At 41.4% G+C, this 7,386-nt stretch overlaps 1 non-coding gene across 1 annotated transcript; it reads left to right on the top strand.

Annotated features, from left to right (window-relative positions):
- Window positions 1-3,144: 3,144 nt before the first annotated feature.
- On the top strand, window positions 3,145-3,271 carry LOC123460521. Its single transcript, XR_006637068.1, has one exon. It is a non-coding gene; the product is annotated as a small nucleolar RNA SNORA18 (small nucleolar RNA).
- The last annotated feature ends 4,115 nt before the right edge of the window (window positions 3,272-7,386 follow it).

Genomic DNA, 7,386 nt, shown 5'->3' with positions numbered 1-7,386 from the left:
CTCTCGCCTCTGCTTTTCAATATAGTACTGGAAGTCCTAGCTCAAGCAATAAGACAGGAGAAGGAAATGGGATACAATTTGGAAAGGAAGAAGTTAAGTTAGCTCTATTCACTGATGACATGATTGTATATGTAAGAGACCTGAGAGACTCCATCCCCAAACTCCTGAAGGTGATTAACTCCTATAGCAAAGTTGCATGATACAAAATCAATGCACAAAAATCAGTAGCCTTTCTATATGCAAATGACAAAGATAGAGAGAAAGAAATAAAGGACATAGTCCCATTTTCAATAGCAACAAAAAATAAAATAAAACACCTTGGAATAACATTAACCAAGGAAGTGAAAGATCTATACAACGAAAACTTTAAAACACTCAAAAAAGAAATTGAGAAGGACTTGAGAAAATGGAAAGACCTCCCATGCTCCTGGACAGGCAGAATTAACATTGTTAAGATGGCAATCCTACCAAAGGCAATATACAGATTTCATGCAATTCCAATTAAAATCCCTACACTATTCTTCACAGAGATAGAAAAAAATGATCTCAAATTTCATATGGAAAGGCAGAAGGCCTCACATATCCAAACATATTCTCAGCAAAAGAAATACCTTTGGAGGCATCAGCATACCTGATCTAAAACTATATTACAAAGCCATAGTAATAAAAACAGCATGGTAATGGCATAAAAACAGGAGTATAGACCAATGGAATAGACATGAGGACCCAGACTTTGGGTCAAGCAACTATAGCTACTTGATATTCGACAAAGGCCCTAACTACATAGGCTGGAAAAAAGACAGCATCTTCAACAAATGGTGCTGGACAAACTGGATAACCATATGCAGGAAACTGAAACTTGATCCACACATTTCGCCATGCACTACACTGAAGTCCAAATGGATCAAAGACCTCAATATAAGACCATAACATCAAATACTACTGGAAGAAAATTTAGGAAGTACTTTCCATGATATAGGAATGGAAAAATACTTCCTAAGCAAAACCCCAGTAGTTCACGATCTTAAACAGTCACTCAACCAATGGGATCACATGAATCTGAAGAGTTTCTTTACAGGCAAGCATACAATAAGCAAAACCAATAGATTACCCACAGAATGGGAGAAAATATTTGCAGGTTATCCAACTGATAGAGGCCTAATCTCTAGAATCTACAAAGAACTAAAAAATCTAAACAATAAGAAGTCAAATACCCCACTCACAAAATGGGGCAAAGAGCTGAACAGGCAGTTCACAAAGGAAGAAATACAAATGGCAAACACACACTTAAGAAAATCTTCATCATCCCTAATCATCAGGGAAATGCAAGTTAAAACAACTATAAGATTCCACCTTACCCCAATAAGGATAGCAAACATCAAAAAAATCAAATGAAAATAAATGCTGGCGAGGATGTGGAGAAGTAGGAATACTCATCCACTGTTGGTGGGGATATAAGATGGTACAACCACTTTGGAAAGCAATATGTAGACTCCTAAAAAAGCTGACTATAGAGATACCAACAGACCCAGTTATTCCCTTACTGGGCATCTACCCTGAACCACAAACCACAGGCCAGAGAGATTTGCTCAACCATGTTTGTAGTGGCTCAATTCATAATAGCTAAGAGCTGGAATCAACCCAGATGTCCATCAGGAGAAGAATGGATAACTAAGATGCGGTATATCTACACAATGGAATTCTATACAATAGTAAGAAAAAATGACACAATGAAATTTGAGGAAAAATGGTTGAACCTGGAACAGATCATTCTCAGTGAACTACCCAATCACAGAAAAGAAAAAGCACCACAGTCTCACTCATCTACAGCACCTAACCTGAATCTACCCAAGATACCTTACATACCAGCAAGCATCTCATTGTCTAGACACTAAGATGGATGGGAAGGGAGGGGAGAGCAAGAGAGGGATGGGAAACACAAATCCAGACCCAAACAGCAATGGTACCATAAAATTCTACTTCCTAAAAGGCAGACCAAATGGCTGAACATTCACCTGGCCCTTAGAGGGAATACCTGAACCACAAGACATTGGAGAGGGTATGATGAAGACTAACCTTAATTTTCTACAGCTTCCCGCCCTCCCTCTCCCCCACTCTCTCTCTCTATCTTCTCTCTAGCTCTTGTATATTAGTTATCATTTTCCTCCTTTTCTTAGTGGGCACTGACCTGTAACTCCCAGTACCAACATGTGGTCATCATCCAGAATGAGCTTTTGATCAGAGAGACCTACAAGGTTTCCTAAAAAAAAGACAGATTTCTGTCAGAGTACTTGATGACCCACCAAAGGTTAGTGGTAAGACCCTACTGCTGAAGACACCTTATGTGGTTGACATGTAAAATGGAATGGCATGGCTGGAAGTTGGAAGAGTCAGTCCCTAGACAGCGTGTCTAGTGCCAGAAGGTGCTACATGGGCGACTGGGGAAAAATGACCAATATCTGTCCAAGCAACTCATGGTCTAACCTACTTAGCAGCAAATAACCTGTTGTGATGCCCACACAAGTGCAATAGTGGCACACAGCCATGGTTGGGAACCAACTGCTTTTGATTTGGCTAACTGATCTCCTCAGTGGTACAGGACACATAGCTGGAGCTGGGAAACGAGTCAGAACCATATCCAAACACAAGCCCACTCTCCATTATCAAGCTACCATCAATCATGGGCTACAAGAGGGCCTACACCTATTAAATTCTCTATAAAAAAAGTAAGGGTTATCTCATTTGTCCTGGTGTTAACTTATTCTCCATTGGAGAATCTGCTTCTCTTTTCCACATAAATGTAGATCCTAAGGAGAGAGCCACCCCATCATACTTCAAAAGGGCCCCAGCTGAAACTAAGAAAAATTGACAAAACAAGTAAGGGTGCTGTTTTCCTGGTGAACCGGGTACCAGCACAAGAGGGAAGGAGATCAGCACAGAGAAAAATCAACTCCTACCAAATCACAGAACTAGAGACCCAGAGGCCCCCAACACTTCAAAAAAATTTTTAAACTTCTCAAGTCAACACTGAAGAAATCTTATTAGTCTCACATTATCTTCTCCCAACCCAAGAGCCTAGACATGGTGTAGCAGTGTGTGAGAATGGTGCTGAGTCACCAGGGAAAGCTCCTGAAGCTGTAGTCCGCTGAGGTCTATCCAGACGGGCCTTCCTGTAATGCAGTGTGGGGAACGCCTCCACAAGCAACTCTGTGGTTTGGGGTTACTCACAGGACTATTTGTTAGATCTGTGGAAAGGAACTACAAGGCAGGATTAATAAAGCATAAAATTTTAAATAATATTTTGAACCTCAGATTTGCATGATGTCATGCCTGGCTAAAATATAGGAATGGAAAAAGGAGGTAAACTATTACTAATTAATAAAAATGAACCTAAGATGTAGTCAACTGCCAAGTACAATATGTGACTTTCCTCCAGCCTTTCCATATAGAAAAAAGAAAAGTTACACAGAAGGGCTCTACAGAAAGGGCTTTAGAAGCAGTGAGAATTTCTAGTCCCTAAATAGTAAAGGAGTAATATCCTATTTTAGTGAGGTATAGTCATTCACAAGAAAAAAAAAAAAAAAGATATTCTTAAATTTTTCTTTCTTTTCTTCCTTTTTGTTTTTTTTTTTTTTGTTTTTGTTTTTGTTTTGTTTTTTTTTTTGTTTTGTTTTTTCCAGGTAGTGTCTCACTATAGCCCAGGCTGACCTGGAATTCACTCTGTAGTCTCAGGGTAGTGTTGAACTCATGGAAATCCTCCTACCTCTGCCTCCTCAGTTCTGGGATTAAAGGTGTGCGCCACCACTCCCTGCTCTTTTCTTCCTTCTTTTTGATCCTTCCTTTTTTAAAAAATTTTTTTTACTGATGACGTCTACACATACAGACAATATACCATGATCATAATCCCCTCTCACAACCCTCCCTTTTTTTTTTTGGTTTATTTTTTATTTATTTATTTGAGAGCAACAGACAGAGAAAGAGGCAGAGAGAGAGAGAGAGAGAGAGTGGGCGTGCCAGGGCCTCCAACCACTGCAAATGAACTCCAGACATGTGCGCCCCCTTGCGCATCTGGCTAATGTGGGTCCTGGGAAATTCAAGCCTACAACCTGGGTCCTTAGGCTTCACAGGCAAATGCTTAACTGCTAAGCCATCTCTCCAGCTTAACCATCCCTTTTAATACCTTTTTCTTTCCAACTAGTCTGTCTTCTATTTTGATGTCATCTTTTTTTCCCCACCTATTATGCAAGTCTTGTGTAGGTAGCATCAGCCACTGTGAGGTCATGAATATCAAAGCCACTTTGTGTCTGGAGGACAGTATTGAAAAGCACTCTTGTCTTCTTTGGCTCTTACATTCTTTCTGCCACCTCTTCCTCAAAGGTCCCTGAGTCTTGGAGATGTGATAGAGATGTCTCACTTCGTGCTAAACACTCCATTGTCACTTCTCAGCACTTTCATGAGTTTTAGTCTCTCTAGCTTCACCCTTCCTCTTTATCACTGGTCTCATAAGTCTTAACTTGCTCAACATAAAATATTATTGTTTTTCATAATATAAAACATTGACTTACTGTAAGCCAAAATAAGCTTGTCTCTACATTAAATATATTTATGTAAACATGTAGTTTTGTAACAAAATGAACAAATAAAAAGCAATAAAATTTTTTACAAAATAAAAGTTAATTTCTGGGCTGGAGAGATGGCTTAGCAGTTAAGGAACTTGTCTGTGATACCAAAGGAGACAGGTTTGATTCTCCAGGATCCACATAAGCCAGATGCACAAGGTGACACATGCGTCTGGAGTTCATTTGCAGTGGCTGGAGGCCCTGGTGCACCCATTCTCTCTGTCTCTCTCTGCTATCTCCCTCTGCTTGCAAATAAATAAAATTTTTAAAAGAGACTAATCCTTTGGAAGCAAACACCATTTATATTACAAGGCAAGAAGCTTGAATGGCTAATAACTCATTCTCATTGTTACCCAAAATTGATGATAACAAGGAAATGTCAAAGGAGGAGGGTCTGGGAAGATGGATGTCAGTAAAGTGCAGGTGTGAGGACCTGAATTCTGGTTTCCAGCAACAATGTAAAAGCCAGATGTCTACAAAGACAGTTCTGGAGAGGCAAAGATAGCTCCTGGGATTTGCTAGCCAGCTAGACCAGTTGAATCAATAGGTTCCTGAGACCCTGTCTTAAAAAATAAGGTGGCGTCAGGAATGGTGGCACTTGTCTTTGGTCTCAGCACTGGAGAGGATCAATGTGAGTTAAAGGCTAGCCTGAGGCTATCAAGTGAGTTCCAAGTCAATTTGAGCTAGAGTGAGACTATACCTTGAAAAATAAATAAAGAAGATGGAAAGCAATTACAGAAGATACCCAATGTCGACATATGTCCTCCACACACCTATGTATGCACACCGAGTAAAAACCAAAAGAGCTATAAAAGGAAAACTTTGAAACTTCCCAAGTACAAACAGAATGAGAGAAGTCCCACTGAGTTGGCAGGAGATGGCACAGAACAGACCTGAGGTAACTGACTCAGCACTCCGGCAGAAACTGAAACTGGATGTTGGCATGGGCCGAGAAGCACCCAGAACTGGTTGTCAAGCCTTTCAAATGCTCAGAAATTAGAGCTGCAAGTTTTCTCTGAAAGTGGAGAGCAATTGAGGCTGACGGCGTGACTGATTGATGGCCTGCATAGAAACATTTTGTGCTATTGTATCACATAGCTCACAGTTGCTGGATCATAACTGTGACCTACCTTGTCTATCAAGAAACTAAAAGACCATCTTCATTCTAGAGGAGTGAGTCTCGCCTCTTGCACTGATGGTAGAGGAAAAGAGGAAAGCAATAGACAGGCCTGGTTAGGTTTCTCCACCTAGCTTTTTTTTTTAAATTAGTTTTGTACTCAGTGAATACAGTCAAGTTGGTACCATCATTAGCCTCCTCCCTGTCCTCCCCCATCCATGGGGACCCTCCTTGTTGGGGAATATTGGTCTTGTATTGTGGGGTTAGCCATCAGTTATGGGTAGGATATATCATGACCCAATGTGTGGCTCTGACATTCTTTCCACCCCTTCTTCAGAAAATTTCCCTGAGCCATTTTGGGTTCATTTTAGGTCTGCTTCAGTGATGAGGCTTTGGGAGCCTCTGTGTCTCTGGATATCTGGTTTGGTAGGGGTTGATTGTTCTCTCTGTCTATCTCCTCCACCATTTCCATCCAGTCTTTTAGCAATCAAGCTTTTGTGATTAAAGTCTCCATAAATTTGAGGTCAGCCTGGACTATAATGTGAGAATCTGTCTCAAAAAAAATTGATGGGGCTGAGGAGATGGCTCAGCTATTAAAGGCATCTGCTTTAAAATCATGCTGATATGGGTTCTATACCCCAGTGTTGCCGTCCAGTTCGCATTGCTGGTAGAAATCACCCAACCAAGAGCAGCTTCTGGGACAAAGATTTATTTTGGCTTAGAGGCTCGAGGGGAAGCTCCACAATGGCAGGGGAAAACAATGGCATGAGCAGAGGGTGGACATCACCCCCTGGCCAACATAAGGTGGACCACAGCAACAGTGCCCAACACTGACAAGAGGAAACTGGTTTTAATACCCATAAGCCCGCCCCCAACAATACACTCCCTCCAGGATGCATTAATTTCCAAATCTCCATCAGCTGGGAACCTAGCATTCAGAACACCTAAGTTTATGGGGGACACCTGAATCAAACCACCACACCCAATAACCACATAAAGCCAGATGAACAAAGTGACACATGCATCTGGAGTGTAGAGTTCATTTGCAGCTGCAAGAGGCCCTGGTGTGCCCATTCTCTCTCTTTTCTCTCTCTCTCTCTTTCTCTCTCTTAAATAAATATTTTTTTAAAAATGAGAGTTGGGAGATGGCTCAGCAGTTAAAGACACTAGCTTGCAAAGCCGGCCAGCCCAGGGTTTAATTTCCCAGCCACCCACATAAAGCTGGACAGAAATGCATTTACAGTGCAAGAAGTCCTAATGATACTGGAGAGGTAGGATCAAGTCTAACCTAAATCTTCTACATCTTCCCCCCCTCCCTCTCCCACTCCTCCCTCTCTCTCCCTCTCCTCTCTAACTCTTGTATATTAGTTATGTTTTTCCTCATTTTCTTAGTGGGCACTGACCTTTAACCCCCACTACCAGCATGGGGCTATCATCCACAATCACCTTTTGATCAGAGAAACTTACAAAGTTTCCTAAAACAATGACAGACTTCTGTCAGAGTACTTGATGACCCACAAAAGGTCAGTGGTAAGACCCTATTGCTGAAGACTCCATTCGCAGCTGACACGTAAAATGGAACAGCATGCCTGGAAGCCAGGAGAGAGTCAGTCCCCAGACAGTCAGTGTGTCTAGTGCCAGAAGGTGCTA

The sequence above is a fragment of the Jaculus jaculus genome, chromosome 4 (genome assembly GCF_020740685.1).
Source record: "Jaculus jaculus isolate mJacJac1 chromosome 4, mJacJac1.mat.Y.cur, whole genome shotgun sequence".
Taxonomy (NCBI): Eukaryota; Metazoa; Chordata; class Mammalia; order Rodentia; family Dipodidae; genus Jaculus; species Jaculus jaculus.
Note: the sequence above shows the minus strand (reverse complement) of the source record. Positions and strands in the feature narration are given on the sequence as shown.